Below are 25,945 nucleotides of genomic sequence, written 5' to 3' on the forward strand. Positions count from 1 at the left end.
CGTTGCCTGGGTATTCATTTTGCCAGTTTTCTATTAGAAACCAAAACAAAAAGTTAACAGTGTTTCTAGTGAAGCAAAGGAAAAAAATTCGTGTCCATGTATTCGTGAAAACACCTTTGAAGTTGTGAAACAGTCGTACAAGGACCTGTGCATCATGTACAAATGTATAAGTACAGTATCCAAATATAGAAAAATGATCCCTGGCGCTACTGTACGCTGGTTGCAGCTGCTTCAAGGGTCTACAACGCGATTTTGTAAACGTCTCTATGGCAACACCTCTTCATAACTCTTTAGACGGCTACTGTATTCGCTCACAGCCATTTGCACATCGCAGTTGAAAGTTGGCAAAATAGCTGCCAGTTATCAGGGATTTTCGTAATTTGACTCGACTGTACTAGATTCTTAGTAGTATTGAGTAAACGTACACTCATGTTCAGAAAAAACAGAGCATCTTGAACGACAAGAGACCGGACGTCCATATTCACAGGACACAGCATTAGTGTGAGGTATACTAACAATCTTAAATGAATTTAAATTCGCCAATCTCATTATCAGTCTAGCTCGATTACTCGTTCACTTTAACGAGAACGAGGTAGCGAATTGTAAATTTATCAAACCACGCTTTCGCGTCATGACGCCGTATTCGCGCCTCCGCTTCCTTTTTCATTACCTCTCGTTAATGTTCTTTCTTCACATCAATGTTAACCTTAACTCGACGAGAGGAATCAATTATCTCATCCTCCAAATTCTCAGACTTATGGTTTAATAGGATTTCCTCCGGAGTGAATCTTGTAGACTCGTGTGTCAAAGCTTTAATTTTCCAAAATTGTTCATATATTTGCCCCAAATACGTCACAATATGTTCGGCAAAGTCATCCCAGCTTGCGCATGTATCGTTCTGCAGGATTTCCGGCGGGGCAATAGGCCGAGATGTGTATCAATTCAACCCCAATACTTTCCATACCTTCATTCCATAATTTGAAAGTAAACTGTGCCCCATTATCGGACAAAATAGCTTTTGATTTGCCGATATGCACAAAGTAATCGTTTGAAAGTTTGTTATGAACCGCTTTAGCTGATGCCTTCCTTATTGGATATAACTTAATGAACCTCGAAAAGGCTTTCAGCACTACTACTACATAGGCGAAATTACCTGAGGTTTTTGGCAGAGGGCTATACAGGTCCGTGCATACTAACTCTAGTACATCGTCAGACCTTATGCTCTGCGTAGGGCCACGATCTGTGCAGTTGGTCACTTTCACCCTCTGATTGTTATCACAAGTCTTTATCGTATACGTTATTTTATTTTACATGTTGTTAAAATTCAGAACCTCAGCCATTTTCTCTGTGCATGTTTTTGGTCCGCAATGACCATAGGGTCAAAGGGTTCAAATGGCTCTCAGCACTACGGGATTTAACATCTGAGGTCATCAGTCCCCTAGGCTTAGAACTACTTAAACCTAACTAACGTACGGACATCACACACATCCATGCCCGACACTACGGGATTTAACATCTGAGGTCATCAGTCCCCTAGGCTTAGAACTACTTAAACCTAACTAACGTACGGACATCACACACATCCATGCCCGACACAGGATTCGAACCTGCGACGGTAGCAGCAGCGCGCTTCCGGACTGAAGTGCCTAGAACTGCTCGGCCACACCGGCCGGCTTGAGAGTTTCTGCTCCATTTGCAGTTTCATTGCACATAATACAGTTTAAGTGCGGCATGATTGCTAAGTTGTGTGTGCAACGAGCGCTTTTGAGACTTTAATGAAATGATCAGTCGGTAATTATAACTTCACGTTTATAAATGTTCACATGGCTCACCAGAGACCTATTGAGGCAAATATTGAGTCAAGGATTTGGTATAAACTCGTGGAAAGAACCGATCAACCGCTCACACAGCTACCCGCAGACTGTAAATTCCGTGATTGTCCTTCAAATCCAGTATGATTTAATCTATTTCTTCATCTCGCATTAGTGTGGTCCTACCGTTCTTCTTAAATAATAGATCCCAGTTTGTTGTCCACGACGGCGAGTGTTCATCACAGACAAGTCCCCAGGGAAGTGCGACAGGACTGCTGTTGTTCTCCTCACACAAAAGTGATTTGGTGCACAAGGTGGGCACCAATCTGCGGTTGTCTGCTGATGATGCCGTGGTGTACGGTAAGGTGTCGAAGTTGAATGAGTGGAGTAAGATACAAGACGACTCAGACAATATTTCCAGATCGTGTAACGAATGACATCTAGCTCTAAATATGGAAAAAATGTAAGTTAATGCAGGCAAGGAGGAAAAACAAAGCTGTAATGTTCGGATACAGTATTTCCTGTGTTCTGCTTGACACAGTCACGTCGTTTAAATATCCGGGTGTAACGTCCCAAAGCGATGTGAAATGATACGTGCATGTGAGGACTGTGGCAGGAAAGGCGAGTGGTCGACTTCGGTTTCTTAGGAGAATTTTAGAAAGGAGTGGTTCACCTGTAAAGGATATCGCATATACTCGTAGGATGATGGCGCGACCTATTCATGAGTAATGCTCGAGTGTTTGGGATCTGTACCAGGTTGGAGTAAAGGAAGACATCGAAGCAATTCAGAGTCGAGTTGCTAGATTTGTTACCGGTAGGTTCGAAGAACACGTAAGATTTATAGAAATGCTTAGGGAACCCAAATGTGGATCCCTGGAGGGATTTCGACATTCTTTTCGAGAAACACTAGTGAGAAAATTTAGATAATAGCATTTGAAGGTGAATGCCGAACGTTTCTATTGCCGCCAACTTCCATGGCGCGTAATGACCACGAAAATAACAAACAAGAATTTTAGGCTGATACTCAGGCATATTAGCTGTCGTTTTTCCCTCGCTGTATTTGCAGGTGGAAGAGGATGGGAAATTACAAGTAGTGGCGCAGGGTATCCTCCACCACGCACCGTAAAGTGGCTTGCGGAGTATCTGTGTAGATGTAGATTCGTTTCAAGTAGATTTATCACTGTTTGGTTAATGCAGAAATATGATGTTATCCTATTTTATTTCGTGATGTCGAATTATTATACCCTGTTGCCCTGGTGTGAATTTAAATAACAAATGCACCGTTTAATCTGGACCTGCGTTATTTTTAGTACTTAGAAATCGTACCCCTAATCACATTAGATACAGTATACTCTGTGTCTGACACCATAACACAGTGACTTGGGCCTAGCCTGATCTCATTCAACAATTACTTCTATTAAAATACATTAGTTCCAAAACACATTTAAAAGGTGTCTGGGTTCATGGGAGCTAAGTCACTCAAGCATGTCCGGGTGTAGCAGACATTTTTTATGCTACATTGTTTCATAGGTCAGCTGGTATTTTGTCTCAAGCTCCAGAAACTCCATCCCAAAACACGGTGCTTTTAAATTTGTTTTACACCTATCTTTTCGAGAGCCACAAAAACGTCTTCCAATAAACCTTACAGTTGGGCAGGGTAATTAAGATGTCATCTATGTATATTGCAACCTTCTTGAGTTGTCATACTCCAAGAGCTATGACCAAACCTCGTTCAACCCTAGGAAGCATATACAAGGCCTCCGAGGCCCTCGTGTGTCCTCATTTTTTTAAAAAAATTCTGGAATTTTTTGTTTGTTTTCAAACTGCTTTCCAGTACTCTTTCACTAACACTGACATTCCTCCTATCAAGTACGAACGAGATATCTTTTTAACTTTTTTGTATAATTCAATGCGTTTACCCACACATCACGAAAGCATAAGCAGGGCTTCAGAAGCCCTCACACATTTATAAATGTTCTTTAGCCTATATTGTCTTCAACATTTGTTTGGGAGCAGTTATTAATTCAACAATAACTGTAGTGGTGTTTCCAGCAACAGGAGTGTCAACAGCAGCAATAGCTGTAGTAGTAATAGTATAACTAAAAAGTAATACACACTACATTCACATATAGGCGATGTCGGTGTATTACTGACCTTTTTGCAATCAAATGTTTTATTATTGCATAGTATTGTTATCCTGTGCTGCTCGTAAGCCTCGTTGTTATTGTTGTTTTTTTGTTGCTACAAGGCCCAAATTGTTACGAATGTGACTCGTTTAGGCTGCACAAGCTGCTGTTCGAGAGACACGCCTTTTGCTATGGCTTCGACACGCAAAGCAAGACAGTCAGTCCGTGCAAATGCAGATAATTTTTTAAGTGTTGTAGCTCAGTGGTTTGAAGAAGATGATTCTTGCAAGGAAGGTAATATTTTTGAAGATGCAGGTAGTGAAGAATCAGCCAATGAACCTGCAGATGTAAATATTGAGGCAGATGAAAGTCGTTCCGATAATATTACTTCATTAGAGTCTGAAAATGAAGAACCACCACAAAAAGGTATAGAAGACCACACATAGGTTAGTCGGAATGGAATGATTTGGAAATTAGATCCTCCTGAAACTTTTCGTACGCCTGTCCATAATATTGTAAAGAAGGCACCTGGTCTAGCCCGTGGTTTGGAAACCTGTAAACCTAAGGATGCCTGGGACTATTTCATCTCCAAGGAAATACTAGAGGAAATAAATCATCAACTGCTAAAATACTGAAAGCAGAAGAGTGTCTGCTTTACATGGTAAAACGTGGAAAAAAGTTTCGCTTGCTGAAATGGATATTTTTCTTGGTCTTTAACTGCTTTCTGGTCTTGAGAAGAGTTGGGAAGTACCTATTAGAGAATTATTCTTGGATGAAAAGGCAAATTCTACATATAAGGCAACCATGTCAATAAATATATTCGAGGGTATGAGAAGAATGATTAGATTTGATGACTGACATACCCGTGAAGCTTGACCTGCAGATGACAAACTGGCAGCTGTTCACTATGTATGGGAACTATTTCTTGGCAAGTGTAGAAATATAATGATTCCCAATGATTCGCTCACAGTTGACGAACAGCTAGTCCCATTCCATGGAAGATGCAGCTTCACCCAGTATATGCCCTCTAAACCAGCTACATCTGCATATGCTTTAGACAGAATTGTTTATATGGGAAGGAAGACCCATGAACCTACTCAGAAAAATCTTGGATTGAATGTGGTGAAAGATCTTGCTAAAAGCATTGAAGGATCATCAAATAATATTACTGTGGACAATTTATTTACCAGTGTGTAGCTGGCAGAAGAGATGCTTCAGAAGCAAATTACAGTGGTGGGAACAAACAAACAAAATAAACCAGAAATTCCCAATGAGATGAAACCATATGCCTCAAGAGCAATTCATTCCTCTTTGTTTGCATTTAGAGGTGACATTACAATCGTGAGTTGTGTTCCCAAAAAGGAAGAGTCTGTAGTTCTCATTAGCACAATGCATCACGACAGAAACATTGATGAAACTCATGCAAAAAAGAAATCAGATATAATAAAGTTCTATAACCCTACAAATAGTGAAGTAGATCAAATGGACCAGAAAATTCGTTAATACACTTGCAAGAGACAAACAAGAAGATGACCATTTGCATTATGGATGATTATGATGGACGTCGCAGCAATGAACAGTGAAATTTTATTTTCTGCCCAACATCTGACAGAGGAAATGGTAAGACCACTAATGGAACTTCGTATTCAGATCCCTAATCTTCCAAAGAAAATCGTTGACGCCATACAAAGGTGAGGTGTTCAAATAGATGTCATATTGCCGAAGCAACTACCTGTTTCAGGAAAAAGAAGAAGATGCAATCATTGTCCATATAATAAACACAGGAAAAGTGCTATGACATGCATTAAGTGTAAAACCGACATTTGTAAGGCACATAGTGGCGTTTTTTGTGCTTCTTGTTTGTCACATGTTGAAAATTGAGAAAAATGCAATTTTATGTGAACAATGAATAAAAACTTTTTGTCAAAATGTAGCCTATATACACGATATTGTGAATAATGAGTATGTTTCAAATGAAGAAATTTGTTGTAATAAATGTTATAAAATGTAAACTGCAACTTATAAGTGAATTAATAAAATTATTTGTATATGTTGTATGTAAATGGATGTAACTAATAAAAATTCACTCTTAGAGATTTTTAAAAAATTTATAAAACGTTAATCAGGTCCACCAGATCCTGTTAATGTGTCTTAGGAATTTTTCAATATGACAATAAATTTGACAGAAATAAATTTAACTCCAAAGGATGATAATATGAAAAGAGGAAAATCTTAAATTAGGATAGGGCCTTGGAGGCCCTGCATATGCATTCATGTATGTTTTCGGTCCCATGCATCGTAGGGTTTAATGCAGCATTCAAAGCATTCAGACTGAACATTACGTACTGTACTGTAAGCTTCTGCCTCCAATTAGGAATTCAATATAAGTCCTTGAATCCTTGAATACAGTGATAACTGCCAGTAGCACAACTGTATGTCCAGGCTGCTGAATTTTTATCTACCACAGAATTTTTATAGTAATTCTGTACTACCTCAGATGACCATGGCTGGCGATAATGACAACGATATTAGGATAAATCCCACTGTTCCACTGCTATGGAAAAGCATAGCAGTGTTACTCCTGGCCTTATGGTGTGGGGAGTCCTTGGATAGGACTTCAGGTTCTGGCTGGTAGAGATTGAGGGAAATCTGATGGCATGACGATGCCTCATGAAGATCTTGCACCTTCATGTGTTACCTCCCATTTGATGGTATCGTAGTGTCTTTTTTCAACGCAATATGATGCTTTATAAATCTAGAAAAGGCATATGGCCGGATTCCTAGGAGGAAGTTGTCGTCTGTTCTACGAGATTATGGAATAGGAGGCAAACTTTTGCAAGCAATTAAAGGTCTTTACATGGATAGTCAGGCAGCAGTTAGAGTTGACAGTAAATTGAGTTCAGGGTTCAGAGTAGTTTCAGGGATAAGACAAGGCTGCAACCTGTCTCCACTGTCATTCATATTATTTATGGACCATACGTTGAAAACGATAGACTGGCTGGGTGAGATTAAGATATGTGAACACAAAATAAGCAGTCTTGCATATGTGGATGACTTTGTTGTGATGGCAGGTTTAATAGAAAGTTTGTAAAGTAATATTTCAGAGCTAGACGAGAAATGTAAGGACTATGATATGAAGATTAGCATCTCCAAAACGAAAGTAATGTCAGTGGGAAAGAAATATAAACGGATTGAGTGCCAAATAGGAGGAACAAAGTTAGAACAGGTGGACGGTTTCAAGTACTTAGGATGCATATTCTCACAGGATGACAACATAGTGAAATAACTGGAAGCGAGGTGTAGCAGAGCTAATGCAGTGAGCGCTCAGCTACCATCTACTCTCTTCTGCAAGAAGGAAGTCAGTACCAAGACTAAGTTATCTGTGCACCGTTCAATCTTTCGACCAACTTTGTTGTATAGGAGCGAAAGCTGGGTGGATTCAGGTTACCTTATATAAAGTTGAGGTTACAGATATGAAAGTAGCTAGGATGATTGCAGGTACTAGTAGAAGGGAACAGTTCACAATGAGGAAACCAAAGAAAAACTGGGAATGAACTCTGTAGATGTAGCAGTCAGGGTGAAAAGGCTTAGATGCTGGGGTCATGTTACACACATGGGAGAAGCAAGGTTACCCAAGAGACTCATGGGTTCAGCAGTAGAGGGTAGGAGGAGTCGGGGCAGGCCAAGGAGAAGGTACCTGTATTCGGTTAAGAATGATTCTAAAGTAATTGGTTTAACATCAGAAGAGGCACCAATTTTAGTACCGAATAGTGGATCATGGATGAATTTTATAAGGGTGACTATGCTACAGACTGAACACTGAAAGGCATTATCAGTCTTAAATGAGGATGATGATGATGATGATGATGATATGCTGTCTGTTTGATGTAGAGGTACTCCTGCAGCCGCGAAGATACCCAGATCTCTCCCTGATAGAACATGTTTGGGACCAGCATGGACTTCAGTTTCGTTCTAGTGCCAGAAGACAGGATATCAGGGATAACCACTTAAATAATTACACAGTTCAGAGGCTTCATTTATCAGGATACAGATTAGCTGGTTGTTTTTATAGAGTTCTTTGAGGAGTAGGGGAGTGGCCATGTATGTAAAAACCGTATTCCATTTGAGTCCATAGATGTATCACAGCACTGCATTGAACAGGATTTGAATGTTGTGAAGGGTCAGTTGAATTTAGTGACATTAAACTAATTGTTGTTCTTTATAGGTCCCCTAAGTCTGACTTCAGAGCATTTCTGCTCTAGCTAGAGTGGGTTCTGGTTCACTTTATGGGAAGTACGAATAATTAGTTACATTTGATGACTTCAATATTAATTTTGCTTGTAATTGTGCAAAAAAAGGATGCTGGAAGATCTACTTAATTCATATGATTTGATATAGACTGGTTTTATTTTTCAACCAGGGTGCAAAAGAACTATAGCATAGCTACAGACAATATTTTGATTCATTCTTCATTACTGTATGTGCATTTTGTTAGTAAATGGGTGATGCAAAAATTTTAACAGTGGAAGGTTTTAGTACTCAAACAAATGTTAAACATAATTAAAAAACTATGTAGAAAAGCTAGTCCAATGCCAAAAGAGAGTCTTTTAAACCTCGTTAAGGAACAAGAGTGACAAGATGTTTATAGTGTCAATAACATAGATGACAAATATAATACTTTCCTTCACACATTTCTCATGCTCTTTGAAAGTTGCTTTCCATTAGAACATTGTAAACAAGGTACTAAAGAGAAACCTGGGTGGCTGACTAGGGGATAAGGATATCATGTGGAACAAAGTAGGAATTATATTAAAATGTTAGAATTAGTCACACTCAAACTTGAGTAGCCCATTACAAACAGTATTGTAAGGTGCTTAAAAATGTTGTTAGAAAGGCAAAGAGTATGTGGTAAGCAAATAGAACAGCTAATTCACAGGATCAAGTCAAAACCATAGGGTCAGCTGTGAAGGTAAGTGTCTGGTCAACAGAACAAGGTCGATGATATAAAGTCAGTTCACAGTGAAAATATTTCTGTTACTGATAAGTCAAATATGCATACGTATTGCATATGTATTTAACAATCATTTTTTCAACATTGCTGATGAATTAAATAAAAACTTAGTTTCTGTAGCGAATCATATAACTCTCTTGAAAACCGCCTTTGTGACACTGATGTCTGAAATACATCTCTGTGATAGTGACAAGGGCTAGATCGAATCAATAATTAAATCACTGAAGACTGAGGACTCTCCTGGATATGATGGAGTGCCTAGCAGAATATTTAGGAACTGGGCTGCACCTGTTAGCTCTGTACTGAGTTATACTTGTAAAGAGGGTTTACCAGTTTCATGATAATCTTCCCAGACCAAATCAGTGGGTGCATGCATGTAATTGTGGGTGCAAAATAATATTCATACCAGTGTTTCTACTGCCAAGTTCTTTGTAAATTTGACTTGATACTGTCATCACTAAAATAACATTCGATACCCTCATGAAAGAAGGTTGTATACGTGGAAGAACCCTGGAGATACAAAAAGGTATCAGATAGATTATATAATGGTAAGACAGAGATTTAGGAACCAGGTTTTAAGTTGTAAGACATTTCCAGGGGCAGATGTGGACTCTGACCACAATCTATTGGTTATGACCTGTAGATTAAAACTGAAGAAACTGCAAAAATGTGGGAAATTAAGGAGATGGGACCTGGATAAACTGAAAGAACCAGAGGTTGTACAGAGTTTCAGAGAGAGCATAAGGGAACAATTGACAGGAATAGGGGAAAGAAATACAGTAGAAGAAGAATGGGTAGCTCTGAGGGATGTAGTAGTGAAGGCAGCAGAGGATAAAGTAGGTACAAAGACGAGGGCTGCTAGAAATCCTTGGGTAACAGAAGAAATATTGAATTTCATTGATGAAAGGAGAAAATATAAAAATGCAGTAAATGAAGCAGGCAAAAAGGAATACAAACGTCTCAAAAATGAGATCGACAAGAAGTGCAAAATGGCTAAACAAGGATGGCTAGAGGACAAATGTAAGGATGTAGAAGATTATCTCACTAGGGGTAAGATAGATACTGCCTACAGGAAAATTAAAGAGACCTTTGGAGAGAAGAGAACCACGTGTATGAATATCAAGAGCTCAGATGGCAGCCCAGTTCTAAGCAAAGAAGGGAAGGCAGAAAGGTGGAAGGAGTATATAGAAGGTTTATACAAGGGCGATGTACTTGAGGACAATATTATGGAAATAGGATGTAGATGAAGACGAAATGGGAGATACGATACTGCGTGAAGAGTTTGACAGAGCACTGAAAGACCTGAGTCGAAACAAGGCCCCCGGAGTAGACAACATTCCATTAGAACTACTGACGGCCTTGGGAGAGCCAGTCATGACAAAACTCTACCAGCTGGTGAGCAAGATGTATGAGACAGGCGAAATACCCTCAGACTTCAAGAAGAATATAATAATTCCAATCCCAAAGAAAGCAGGTGCTGACAGATGTGAAAATTACCGAACTATCAGTTTAATAAGCCACGGCTGCAAAATACTAACGCGAATTCTTTACAGACGAATGGAAAAACTGGTAGATGCAGATCTCGGGGAGGATCAGTTTGGATTCCGTCGAAATGTTGGAACACGTGAGGCAATACTGACCTTACGACTTATCTTAGAAGAAAGATTAAGAAAAGGCAAACCTACGTTTGTAGCATTTGTAGACTTAGATAAAGCTTTTGACAATGTTGACTGGAATACTCTTTTTCAAATTCTAAAGGTGGCAGGGGTAAAATACAGGGAGCGAAAGGCTATTTATAATTTGTACAGAAACCAGATGGCAGTAATAAGAGTCGAGGGGCATGAAAGGGAAGCAGTGGTTGGGAAAGGAGTGAGACAGGGTTGTAGCCTCTCCCCGATGTTATTCAATCTGTATATTGAGCAAGCAGTAAAGGAAACAAAAGAAAAATTCGGAGTAGGTATTAAAATTCATGGAGACGAAGTAAAAACTTTGAAGTTCGCCGATGACATTGTAATTCTGTCAGAGACGGCAAAGGACTTGGAAGAGCAGTTGAACGGAATGGACAGTGTCTTGAAAGGAGGATATAAGATGAACATTAACAAAAGCAAAACGAGGATAATGGAATGTAGTCAAATTAAATCGGGTGATGCTGAGGGAATTAGATTAGGAAATGAGACACTTAAAGTAGTAAAGGAGTTTTGCTATTTAGGAAGTAAAATAACTGATGATGGTCGAAGTAGAGAGGATATAAAATGTAGACTGGCAATGGCAAGGAAAGCGTTTCTGAAGAAGAGAAATTTGTTAACATCGAATATAGATTTATGTATCAGGAAGTCGTTTCTGAAAGTATTTGTTTGGAGTGTAGCCATGTACGGAAGTGAAACATGGACGATAACTAGTTTGGACAAGAAGAGAATAGAAGCTTTCGAGATGTGGTGCTACAGAAGAATACTGAAGATAAGGTGGATAGATCACGTAACTAATGTGGAGGTATTGAATAGGATTGGGGAGAAGTTTGTGGCACAACTTGACTAGAAGAAGGGATCGGTTGGTAGGACATGTTTTGAGGCATCAAGGGATCACAAATTTAGCATTGGAGGGCAGCGTGGAGGGTAAAAATCGTAGAGGGAGACCGAGAGATGAGTACACTAAGCAGATTCAGAAGGATGTAGGTTGCAGTAGGTACTGGGAGATGAAGCAGCTTGCACAGGATAGAGTAGCATGGAGAGCTGCATCAAACCAGTCTCAGGACTGAAGACAACAACAAACAACCCTCTCAATTCGTTTCCTTCTCCGCTTTTGAAACTTTTTTTTGTCAGACAGTGTAGATTCGAAGACAAAGCTTTTCAAACGTAAAAATAAGTTACACATCTGAATATCAATCTGCAGGTCTATCTCCAACAACCCGTACTACACCAAGTATGAAGCATGACCCAGAAATGATAAAGTGTTGTGAAAATAATCACTGGCAGTATCCAGATGTGGCACCAGAATTCTGTCTGGGATCCCAGCAACGGTGCATGATCTACTCATACATGAATTTTCAGGCTCTTACTTATGGTGCCCAAATAAACTGTAGATGGCTCACAGGTTTACGTAGTAGTGTTTGGCACCAGAAATCAAATGTAGATGTCCCATTCATGCTACTGATTACATGATGCTGCAGCAGGGTGATATAGAAGTGACATTGAGAATTTACATAACTAGAATTGTGCTGAGAATGGCGACATAGATAGCTTTTACACGTCAGGCTGACGAATACATCATTCAGATGGAGCAAGAGCATGGAATGAACGAGTGTGGATAAGGAGGCTGGAGGTATTCCTTTCTAAGTAAACGTCCCAGAATTCCTCTTTACTGACACTGATAAACCATGGAACATGTAAATCACGACCATCTGGTGCGGATTTGAACCCTATCCTCCGGGAAGCTAAATCAGTGCTGTAATTACTGCACTATATCACTTCGTTATAATACGGGAAAAATACGATAGAAAAGAAAGTACTTAGGTGGTAAAGATCGCTGTAGAGGCAGTGAAAACAGAGATGAAAAAGTAATGGGTAACTTGAAAAATATTTCAAGTTGTTGACGAATATCGAAATGTTATGACTTAGTTATAAGCCGATGATATACACTACCTGAACAAAAGTATCAGCCTTTATGACCGATCGACGTTTGTTGGGGACACTTCAGAGGAGGCGTTAGAATGTCTGTGAAGGAATGTCGGCTCATTCTTCCTCAAGAGGATGGAAGAAGGCAGATTAATATCCCATCGACAGAGCAGCCAGTAGATATGGAGCCCAAGCTCTGATTACGAAAGGCTGGGGAGGGAAATCTTCTGTGTCCTGTAAGGAACCATCCCAGTAGTTGCCTGGAGAGATTTATGGACATCACAGATAATCTAAATTTGGAAGGCCAGATACAGATCTGAACCGTCGCCTTTCTGAATGCGAGTCCAGTGTGCCAACCACTATGCCACTTGCTCGATCATTCTCCGTTGACAGTCAGAGTAGGAAATTATGTTGGACACTGAGGTCTGGAGCGAAGTTGACGTTTTCATTCAGTTCATTTGGTTCAGGTCAGGATTCTGGGCAGACCAGTCCATTTCGGTAACGACATTCTCCACAAATCGTTGCTTCGCAGAGTGCATTGACATGCTGTTTCTCAATTGTTCAAAGTACACAATGCTGTAAAATGTTTTCATATCCTTCTGCATTTAGAGTTTTTGCAAAGGCCGTAAGGGGACTGTGACCATCACCCCTACACCATAATACCACCTCATCTTCCGTGCTTCACAGTCCGTACATAAGCCAAACACAAACCATTCCACGGGATTGTCACAGAGTACAGCATGATTCAACACTTCAAACCACTCACTGAGAGTCAACCACCATCCAGTCGCATTGCTCATTATCACTTGTGAAGCATTGCTTGACTACAGAAATGTTTTGCTTTTGAGGAGCCATTCGACCATTGTACCTCACTCCTTTTAATTTTGTGCTACCTGGATTGTTGGTAGTATTTTGGAACTCACGTGTAGTTCCTTCCACTATTCTCTTACTGTCTTTTACAACCAGTCCCTGCAATAGCCGACGACCCCTGTCTCTCACTACATGGGATCTGCCTCCTCTTCATTTAGCTGTTAGTACAAGAGTAACAAGTGAGCTGGGCCATTTCGTTAGTGTGGGTTGCACACATTCAAGGGCGAGCATACATTCAGTTGCAAACTTCATTGATTTAAGACCTTAACCTGTTGTAATGCTAATTGATTTATGACCATCAGGGGATCATAAATCAAACTCCAGATGTCACACACTCAACTATCATAACAATAGGTTAAGGTCATACATCAATCAAGCTTGCCCTTGAATGTATGTTAGCCGTTGAATGTCTGCAACGTGCATTAATAAAATGGCCCAGCACACCATTTGCCCTAATATTGCTGTATTTGTTGCTCAGCGTTTTCGCTTCATGTTCACATCACGAAAAGTATATTTGGCCAGTTTTCAACGAGTTGAAATGTTTCAGATTGTATACCAACTAGGATCCTTCCACATTCCGCGCTGACCAGTTGCAGCTGTAGTGGCGCATGGAAAGCTAAGTACTAATTAATTGTTTGTGTATAGTGGTTTATTTAGAAACTTTAGTAGTCATCAACCGGTGTTCTTGGTGTTTTCTGGTGAAATAATTTCAGAAGAACTTTTTGGAATATTTTATCAGTTTCGTTACTGTGTCATTAGACGTTTGTTATATTCTCATTTGTTGTTGATTAATACTGTTAATAATAGTAGTTACTTCCATTGTAGAGTAAGTTTGTGATTATTGTAGTCAGTTTTTTAGCATCTTCTTATTGTAGTAACGGAACTTAGAGAAAGTAATTTTCTTGTTTCAATAACTGTAAAATTTTACAGGGAGTGAGAAGTGTGGGCTTTGCCGTAAGTCCGTGAGTAGTGGATTGTGGTGTGAGACTTGTTCGAAGTATTTTCACTGCTGGAATGCACTGGGGAAGTCAGTGGACATTCTGGTGAGATGCTCTCCTGGAACTGCAGGTTATGTAGCAAGAGTAAGATGATAGAGCAGCAGGAGCGTAAGATCTGTGCCCTTCAGGTGCAGTTGAAAAACGCACTGGAGGAGCTAGATAGGATGAGGAGGGAGAAGGGGGTGGGGAATGGGAGCTGGCTATTGGCAAGAGATCTGCTAGGAGAAGAAGATTTTCAGATAGTTTTACTATTGGTGTTTGCAATAAATATGACCAGCTGTCGGAGTCTAGTGGAAAGGAATCTCCAGTAGCTGTAAATGTAGGAAGTATGCAGGAGACCTCAGCAGTTACGGTGGCTAGGACAGTTTGCAAAGTCGAACAGAATGAAGCAGGTTCTTCTGTTAGGTAGTTCTCACGGCAGAGGTGTAGGCCAGCAGTTGCAGGAAGTGTTGGGGAGTGAAGACCAGGTCACCAGCATTGTGAAGCCTAATGCAGGATTGGCTCAGGTGACTGTTAACATAGGGGGGGGTTATGTAGGGATTTTACTAAAGAGCATCAGGTAGTGATTGTGGGTGGGGCTGGTATAGTATTGATAGGAATGGGGAGTATGATATAGATAATGACCTGGAAAAGATAGCCACTCAGACTGGCAACACGAATGTGCATTTCGTGGAACTGTTTCAGCGTCACGATAGGCCTCATCTTAATACAGCCGCCAGGCGTAATAACATGAGACTTGGGGGTGCAGAAGCATGGGTCACATTTCAGTGGTGTCGGTGGAGTCTATCAGCAGGACGGGTTTCCCTAGACATGGCCTGCACCTCAACAGGTATGGGAAGGGGAGGTAGGCAAAGCTTATAGGTGACAGCATATGTGGAGGTGGTGGGATCACTTATGGGAAAATTCCTGTAGCTGTGGGTGTTAGAGCAGCACCTTTTTCAGATTGAAGTCAGCTGATAGGTATTCCTGCTTAAGGGAAGTCTCTCTAACAAAGGAACCACTTTCGTCAAAGCTTAGGTATCCGAGTAATGAGGGAATTAGTATATTTCATCAAAATATACGAGATTTTAAAGTTAGTGAATTGCTTATAGATGTTGACGCTGAAATTATTGGTATATCTGAACACTTCATAAATAAGGAGATAATTCAGAGGCTTCCTTTACCAGGATACAGGTTGGCTGGCAGCTTTTCTAGGAGCTCTTTGCGGTGTAGGGTAGCAGTCATGTATGTGAAAAACGGCATCCCATTTGAGTCAATTGATGTTTCAAAGTACTGCACTGAATGGGTGTCTGAATGTTGTGCAGGTGTGGTTAAAGTTAGTGGAGCTAAACTTGTAACTGTTATTATTTATAGATCCCTTGACTCCGATTTCACAACATCTTGGCTAAAGCTAGAGGAGGTTCTTGGTTCACTTTATAGGAAATACAACAAGTTTGTTATATGTGTTGACTTCAATATTAATTGTATAAGTGACTGTGCAAGGAAAAGGATGCTGGTAGACCTCCTTAATTGATATAATCTTATGCAAACCGTATCCTTTCCAACGAGAGTGCAAGGGAACAGTAGAACAACCATAGACCACATTTGTGTTCATTCCTCATTACTACAGGGGCATTCTGTTAGCAAAATGGTGAATGGCTTTTCAGATCATGATGCACAAATTTTAACTCTAAAAGATTTTTGTGCTGCAACACATGTTACATATAGTTATCAACTTTTTGGAAAGTTGATCCAGTTGCTGTAGAGACCTTTGTAAACCATATTAAGGAACATGATACAGTAGCCAATAAATACAATGCTTTCCTCAAGACTTTTCTCGTGTTCTTTGAAAGTTGCTTTCCGTTATAACGTTCAAAACTGGGTACTAGCACGAACAGGCAGCCTAGGTGGCTGACTAGAGGGAATAGAATACCTTGTAAAACAAAGTGGCAATTATATCAAAACGTTAGAAACAGTCAAAATCTAAATGCAGCAGCCCATTACAAACAGTATTGTAATGTGCTTAAAAATGTTATTAGGAAGGCAAAAAGTATGTGGTATGCAGATAGAATAGCAAAGTCTCAGGATAAAATTAAAACCATATGATCAGTAGTAAAGGAAGTGGCTGGTCTGCAGAGACAGGTCGAGGATATAGAATCAGTGCGTAGTGGTAATGTCCGCGTTACTGATAAGTCGCCCATATGTACAGTATTTAATAATCACTTTCTGAATAATAGCAGGTGAACTACATAGAAACCTAGTCCCAACAGGGATCATATGGCGCTCTTAGAAAAAAGTGTTCCGAGACTGTTCCCTGAAATGCCCCTCGATGATACTGACAAGAGGGAGATTGCGTTAACAATTAAATCACTAAAGACCAAGAACTCTCATGGATACGAAGGGGTATCTAGCAGAATACTGAAGTATTGTTGTATGTATGGTAGCCCAGTACTTAGCCATATCTGTAACTTTTGCTTTAGGAGTGGTCGGTTTCTCGACCGATTAAAGTACTCGGTAGTGAAGCCACTTTATAAAAATGGAGACAGGGATAATGTTGACAATTTTAGACCTATTTCTGTGCCATCGGTGTTTGCTAAGGTTATCGAGAAGGTTGAATATACAAGGTTACTAGAGCACTTAGATTCACATACTTTGCTGTCAAATGTACAATTTGGTTTTAGAAACGGTTTAACAACTGTTGTTGTTGTTGCGGTCTTCAGTCCTGAACTGGTTTGATGCAGCTCTCCATGCTACTCTATCCTGTCCAAGCTTCTTCATCTCCCAGTACCTACTGCAACCTACATCCTTCTGAATCTGCTTTGTGTATTCATCTCTTGGTCTCCCTCTACGATTTTTACCCTCCACTCTGCCCTCCAATACCAAATTGGTAATCCCTTGATGCCTCAGAACATGTCCTACCAACCGAACCCTTCTGCTGGTCAAGTTGTGCCACAAACTTCTCTTCTCCCCAATCCTATTCAATACTTCCTCATTAGTTATGTGATCTACCCATCTAATCTTTAGCATTCTTCTGTAGCACCACATTTCGAAAGCTTCTAGTCTCTTCTTGTCCAAACTATTTATCGTCCATGTATCACTTCCATACGTGGCTACACTCCGTACAAGTACTTTCAGAAATGACTTCCTGACACTTAAATCTATACTCGATGTTAACAAATTTCTCTTCTTCAGAAACGCTATCCTTGCCATTGCCAGTCTACATTTTATATCCTCTCTACTTCGACCATCATCAGTTATTTTGCTTCCCAAATAGCAAAACTCCTTTACTACTTTAAGTGTCTCATTTCCTAATCTAATTCCCTCAGCATCACCCGACTTAATTCGACTACATTCCATTATCCTCGTTTTGCTTTTGTTGATGATCATCTTGTATCCTCCTTGCAAGACACTATCCATTCCAGTCAACTGCTCTTCCAAGTCCTTTGCTGTCTCTGACAGATTACAATGTCATCAGCAAACGTCAGAATTTTTATTTCTTCTCAGTGAATTTTAATACCTACTCCGAATTTTTCTTTTGTTTCCTTTACTTCTTGCTCAGTATACAGATTGAATAACATCGGGGAGAGGCTACAACCCTGTCTTACTCCTTTCCCAACCACTGCTTCCCTTTCATGTCCCTCGACTCTTATAATTGCCATCTGGTTTCTGTACAAATTGTAAATAGCCTTTCACTCCCTGTATTTTACTCCTGCCACCTTTAGAATTTGAAAGAGAGTATTCCAGTCAACATTGTCAAAAGCTTTCTCTAAGTCTACAAATGCTAGAAACGTAGGTTTGCCTTTCATTAATCTTTCTTCTAAGATAAGTCGTAGGGTCAGTATTGCCTCACGTGTTCCAGTGTTTCTACGGAATCCAAACTGATCTTCCCTGAGGTCGGCTTCTACTAGTTTTTCCATTCGTCTGTAAAGAATTCGTGTTAGTATTTTGCAGCTGTGGCTTATAAAACTGATTGTTCGGTAATTTTCACATCTGTCAACACCTGCATTCTTTGGGATTGGAATTATTATATTCTTCTTGAAGTCTGAGGGTATATCGCCTGTTTCATACACCTTGCACACCAGATGGTAGAGTTTTTCAGGACTGGCTCTCCCAAGGCCGTCAGTAGTTCCAATGGAATGTTGTCTACTCCAGGGGCCTTGTTTCGACTCAGGTCTTTCAGTGCTCTGTCAAACTATTCACGCAGTATCGTATCTCCCATTTCACCTTCATCTACATTCTCTTCCATTTCCATAATATTGTCCTCAAGTACATCGCCCTTGTATAGACCCTCTATATACTCCTTCCACCTTTCTGCTTTCCCTTCATTGCTTAGAACTGGGTTTCCATCTGAGCTCTTGATGTTCATACAAGTGGTTCTCCTTCCTCCAAAGGTCTCTTTAATTTTCCTGTAGGGAGTATCTATCTTACCCCTAGTGAGATAATCTTCTACATCCTTACATTTGTCCTCTAGCCATCCCTGCTTAGCCATTTTGCACTTCCCGTCGATCTCATTTTTGAGACGTTTGTATTCATTTTTGTCTGCTTCATTTACTGCATTTTTATATTTGCTCCTTTCATCAGTTAAATTCAATATTTCTTCTGTCACCCAAGGATTTCTACCAGCCCTCGTCTTTTTAACTACTTGATCCTCTGCTGCCTTCACTACTTCATCCCTCAAAGCTACCCATTCTTATTCTACTGTATTTCTCTGCCCCATTCCTGTCAATTGTTCCCTTATGCTCTCCCTGAAACTCTGTACAACCTCTGGTTCTTTCAGTTTATCCAGGTCCCATCTCCTTAATTTCCCACATTTTTGCCGTTTCTTCAGTTTCAATCTACAGGTCATAACCAATAGATTGTGGTCAGAGTCAACATCTGCCCCTGAAAATGTCTTACAATTTAAAACCTGGTTCCTAAATCCCTGTCTTACCATTATATAATCTATCTGATACGTTTTAGTATCTCCAGGGTTCTTCCACGTATACAACCTTCTTTCATGATTCTTAAACCAAGTGTTAGCTATGATTAAGTTGTGCTCTGTGCAAAATTCTACCAGGCGGCATCCTCTTTCATTTCTTAGCCCCAATCCATATTCACCTACTATGTTTCCTTCTCTCCCTTTTCCTACACTCGAATTCCAGTCACCCATGACTATTAAATTTTCGTCTCCCTTCACTATCTGAATAATTTTTTTTATTTCATCATACATTTCTTCAATTCCTTCGTCATCTGCAGAGCTAGTTGGCATATAAACTTGTACTACAGTAGTAGGTGTGGACTTCGTATCTATCTTGGCCACAATAATGCGTTCACTATGCTGTTTGTAGTAGCTTACCCGCATTCCTATTTTCCTATTCACTATTAAACTTACTCCTGCATTACCCCTATTTTATTTTGTGTTTATAGCCCTGTAGTCACCTGACCAGTAGTCTTGTTCCTCCTGCCAGCGAACTTCACTAATTCTCACTATATCTAACTTTAACCTATTCATTTCCCTTTTTAAATTTTCTAACCTACCTGCCCGATTAAGGGATTTGACATTCCACTCTCCGATTCGTAGAACGCCAGTTTTCTTTCTCCTCATAACGACATCCTCTTGAGTGGTCCCCGCCCGGAGATCCGAATGAGGGACTATTTTACCTCCGGAATATTTCACCCAAGAGGACGCCATTATCATTTAATCATACAGTAAAACTTCATGCCCTTGGTAAAAATTACGGCCGTAGTTTCCCCTTGCTTTCAGCCGTTCGCAGTACCAGCACAGCAAGGCCGCTTTGGTTATTGTTACAAGGCCAGATCAGTCAATCATCCAGACTGTTGCCCTTGCAACTACTGAAAAGGCTGCTGCCCTCTTCAGGAACCACACGTTTGTCTGGCCTCTCAACAGATACCCCTCCGTTGTGGTTGCACCTACGGTACGGCTATCTGTATCGCTGAGGCATGCAAGCCTCCCCACCAACGGCAAGGTCCATGGTTCATGGGGGGGAGGGTTTAACAACTGAAAATGCTATATTCTCTTTTCTCTTTGAGGTTTTGGACGGTTTAAATAAAAGGTAGAGAACGCTAGGTGTTATCTTTGATTTAACGAAGGCTTTTGACTTTGTTGACCACAAAATATTACTGCAGATGTTGGACCAGTATGGAGTAAGGGGAGTACCTTACAATTGGTTCGCCTCTTACTTTAAGAACAGAAAGCAGAAGATAATTCTCCGCAATATTAATAGTGGTAGTGATGTTCATTCCCAATGGGGCTCTGTTAAGTGGGGTGTTCCCCTAGGGTCGGTGCTGGGACCACCGCTGTTTCTTATTTATATAAATGATATGCCTTCTAGTATTACAGGTGATTCAGAAATATTTCTGTTTGTTGATGACACCAGCTTGGTAGTGAAGGATCTTGTGTGTAATATTGAAACAGTATCAAGTAATGTAGTTCATGAAATAAGTTCGTGGCTTGTCGAAAATAATTTGATACTAAATCACAGTAAGACGCAGTTTTTACAGTTTCTAACACACAATTCAACAAGAACCGATATTTTGATCAGACAGAATGGGCATATTGTAAGCGAGACGGAACAGTTCAAGTTCTTAGGCGTTCGGTTAGGTAGTAAGCTGTTGTGGAAAGCCCATGTTCAGGATCTTGTTCAGAAACTAAATGCTGCTTTATTTACCATTAGAACACTATCTGAAATAAGTGACAGTTCAACACGAAAAGTAGTCTACTTCGCATACTTTCGTACGCTTATGACGTATCGTATTATGTTTTGGGGTAATTCTTCCGATTCAAGAAGGGTATTTTTGGCTCAAAAACGTGTTGTTCGAGCTATATGTGGTGTAAGTTCGAGAACCTATTGTCGACCCCTATTCAATAGTCTGGGAATTCTGACATTGCCCTCACATTATATATTTTCTTTAATGTCGTTTGTTGTTAGCATCATTAGCTTATTCCCAAGAGTTAACAGCTTTCACTCAGTTAATACTAGGCAGAAATCAAATCTGCTTGTGGAATGCACTTCCTTGACTCTTGTGCAGCAAGGAGTGCAGTATTCTGCTACATCCAGTTTCAATAAGCTACCACAAGAGCTCAACAATCTTAGCCGTAGCCAAAACACTTTTAACACTAAAGTGAAGAGTTTCCTCATGGCTCTCTCCTTCAATTCTGTCGAGGAGCTCCTGGAAGAGAAGAGCTGAAAAATTAAGCAAATTCTAGTGTTACATTGTTGATTTTCTTTATTTTATCTTACTACTTGTCGCCTGAATTTGTTTCTTACACACTCCTGGAAATTGAAATAAGAACACCGTGAATTCATTGTCCCAGGAAGGGAAAACTTTATTGACACATTCCTGGGGTCAGATACATCACATGATCACACTGACAGAACCACAGGCACATAGACACAGGCAACAGAGCATGCACAATGTAGGCACTATTACAGTGTATATCCACCATTCGCAGCAATGCAGGCTGCTATTCTCCCATGGAGACGATCGTAGAAATGCTGGATGTAGTCCTGTGGAACGGCTTGCCATGCCATTTCCACCTGGCGCCTCAGTTGGACCAGCGTTCGTGCTGGACGTGCAGACCGCGTGAGACGACGCTTCATCCAGTCCCAAACATGCTCAATGGGGGACAGATCCGGAGACCTTGCTGGCCAGGGTAGTTGACTTACACCTTCTAGAGCACGTTGGATGGCACGGGATACATGCGGACGTGCATTCTTCTGTTGGAACAGCAAGTTCCCTTGCCGGTCTAGGGATGGTAGAACGATGGGTTCGATGACGGTTTGGATGTACCGTGCACTATTCAGTGTCCCCTCGACGATCACCAGAGGTGTACGGCCAGTGTAGGTGATCGCTCCCCACACCATGATGCCGGGAGTTGGCCCTGTGTGCCTCGTTCGTATGCAGTCCTGATTGTGGCGCTCACCTGCACGCCGCCAAACACGCATACGACCATCATTGGCACCAAGGCAGAAGCGACTCTCATCGCTGAAGACGACACGTCTCCATTCGTCCCTCCATTCACGCCTGTCGCGACACCACTGGAGGCGGGCTGCACGATGTTGGGGCGTGAGCGGAAGACGGCCTAACGGTGTGCGGGACCGTAGCCCAGCTTCATGGAGACGGTTGCGAATGGTCCTCGCCGATACCCCAGGAGCAACAGTGTCCCTAATTTGCTGGGAAGTGGCGGTGCGGTCCCCTACGATACCGCGTAGGATCCTACGGTCTTGGCGTGCATCTGTGCGTCGCTTCGGTCCGGTCCCAGGTCGACGGGCACGTGCACCTTCCGCCGACCACTGGCGACAACATCGATGTACTGTGGAGACCTCACGCTCCACGTGTTGAGCAATTCGGCGGTACGTCCACCCGGCCTCCCGCATGCCCACTATACGCCCTCGCTCAAAGTCCGTCAACTGCACATACGGTTCACGTCCACGCTGTCGCGGCATGCTACCAGTGTTAAAGACTGCGATGGAGCTCCGTATGCCACGGCAAACTGGCTGACACTGACGGCGGCGGTGCACAAATGCTGCGGAGCTAGCGCCATTCGACGGCCAACACCGCGGTTCCTGATGTGTCCGCTGTGCCGTGCGTATGATCATTGCTTGTACAGCCCTCTCGCAGTGTCCGGAGCAAGTATGGTGGGTCTGAAACACCGGTGTCAATGTGTTCTTTTTTCCATTTCCAGGAGTGTATTTCATTTTATCTGTTTCTACTATCACGTTATAATGTCATGTATTGACTCGTTCCATGACCATGGAGACTTCTCCTTAAATTTGTCCCACGGAACTATGAATAAATAAATACGTAAAAGTACAGTGATATAATAGCTCCATACCTAGCAGTTGTATATAGCAAATCATCAGCGGAAGAGCCACACCTAAAGGTGGAAAATAGCACAGGTCATCCCAAAACACAAGAAAAGAAACAGAAGTAATCATCTGAGTTACAGACGCGTACCACCGATGTCGATTTGCACGAGTATTTTGGAACATACGCAGCGTTTTAACGTAATGACGTAACTCACGGAAAACAATGTTTTGACATATAGTCAGCACGGATTAGGGTGGAGTAGCACAGACTATAGTAGCAGAGAGTATAGTTCCTGCGTTCTTGTGAAACGCAACTAGTTCTTTATTCACACGCTGTAGTGTCTGCTCGAGACAAGGCATGTCAAATTGATTCCGTATTTTTAGATTTGCTGAAGTCTTTTGACGACTTTCCTCTCAAGCAGCTGCTAATCGAACAGTGTCAATATGAACTGTCGCCGCAGTTGTGCGACTGGATTCGATCTTTCCTGTCAGAATGGGGACAGTTCGTAGTAACTGACGGTAAGTCATCGGGTAAAACAGATGTGGTATCTGGCGTTCCCCGAGGAAGTGTTGCAGGTCCTTTGCTTTCGCTAATCTCTCTTACATTGTGTGCAGATGATGCTGTCATTTACCGGCTACCGAAGCCGTCAGACGATCAAAACCAACTGAATAATTATTTGGACAAGATACATGTCTGGTACAAACAGCGGCTATTTGCTATAAATAATAAAAAGTGTAAGGCCTTCCACATGTATACTAAAAGGAATCTGTTAAATTACGGTTATAGGATAATTCTAACAAATCTAATGGCTGCCAGTACTACTAAATATTTAGGGACTGGAATTATGAACAATTTAAACTGGAACGCTCACATACAAAATGTCGTGGAGAAAGTGAACCAGATATTGAGTTTCATTGGCAGAGCACTTAGAAGAAGCTGCAACAGATTTACTAAAGGAAATGCCCAAATCAAGCTTGTTCGTCCTCTTCCAGAGTAATGCTGTAAGGACATGAAAAAGGTCAAAGAACGGCAGCTAGTACTGTATCATCGCAAAATGGGGGAGAGTATATGATATGCGAGTTGGAGTGGCAGTAATTGAAACAAAGGAGTTTCTCATTGCGATGATATTTTTTCACGAACTTTTTAATGACCTACTATGTGCTACGAGTGAGAAATTGCTTTTTGACTACTACGTACCTAGAGAGAAATGATCATCGTAATAAAATAAGAGGTACCAAAGCTCACACGGAATGACTGAAGCGTTCGTTTTTCCTGCGCAATGTTCGAGCCTGTAATTATAGAGAGTCTGAAGCTGGTTTAACGAACGCTCTGCCAGGCACTTAAGTGGGAACTGGGGAGTAATCATGCTGATGTAGATTTGTTACTCAAACGACTTCCAATGACAAGGCGACGTTCGAAGTCACTGAGTTCTCTTAACAGTCCCGTTCCGTTGTCGCTGCTTGTCTACCGACATCATACTGCAATCCTCGCTCAATTCTATACTTGCGGGTAGGCCTTTCATAGTGTACAATACACAGTAAACTGGATATATGAATATACGTTGCGCTATTACTGGTGCTTGAGTGATTGATCTGTCTGTCAGATAAGAAACATAATATAGCGGAGCTAATTATAAACACAAAATGCTAAAGCCCCACATTCTCTTTTGTAGTGTGTAGAATGAAGGGTTTGAGGTTGGGTCTGGGGAAGGGGAGCGGAATATAGAAAGTGTTCCGTTGTGGTTTGTTGATGGGGATATCGTAACGCAAACGAAATTATGAAAAGTATATTTTCTCTGGTTTTTCGGGGTTTCATTAGATACCAATGTTGATTTCCAACATGACTGCTGATGTCTTGAAAGGGATCAAAATTTACATCTAAATCTACGTGATTTCTCTGTTATTCCCAATAAAGTGCCTGGCAGAGGTTTCAATGAACCACCTTCAAGCTGTCTCTCAACTGTTCCATTCTTGAACGGCGCGCGGGAAAAAAGAGCAATAAAATTTTTCTGTGCCATCCCCGATTTCTCTTATTTTATCGTGATGATCATTTCTCCCTATGTACACTCATCCTCTTAAATTAAGAATAATTGAATTGCAGAATTTGGTGCCACACAAAGTGGCACTACGCAACATCGGAGCTAATAGCATAGACACACAGGAAACACATACGACACAGATCTGTAAGTCCACGGTATTGGTGATAAGTAGAGTAAAGCTTCCCGAAACACATGTGCTACAAAACGCCACTGTTTCCTGCGCATGTACACCGATATCAATATGGGATATGATCACCATGCATATGTACACAGGCCGCACATCGGGTTGGCATACTCTGGATCAGGTGGCCGAGCACCTGCTGGGGTGTAGCCTCCCATTCTTGCACCAGTGCCTGCCGGAGCTCCTGAAGTGTCCTATTGGTTTGAAGACGTGCAGCGATGCATCGACCGAGAGCATCCCAGATGTGCTCGATGGGGTTTAGGTCTGGAGAACAGGCAGGTCACTTCATTCGCCTATTTTCTGTTTGAAGGTATTCCTCCACGATGGCGGCTCGGTGGGGCCGTGCGTTATTATAAGGTGAGACCCACTGCCCCCCGAAAAGGCGGACATACTGAAGCAAAATGACGTCCCGATACATCTGACCTCTTACAGTGCCTCTGTCAAAGACATGCAGGGGTGTACGTGCACCAATCATAATCCCACCCCACACCATCAAACCACGACCTCCA

This window comes from Schistocerca gregaria, chromosome 3, assembly GCF_023897955.1.
Source record: "Schistocerca gregaria isolate iqSchGreg1 chromosome 3, iqSchGreg1.2, whole genome shotgun sequence".
In the NCBI taxonomy this organism is placed as follows: domain Eukaryota; kingdom Metazoa; phylum Arthropoda; class Insecta; order Orthoptera; family Acrididae; genus Schistocerca; species Schistocerca gregaria.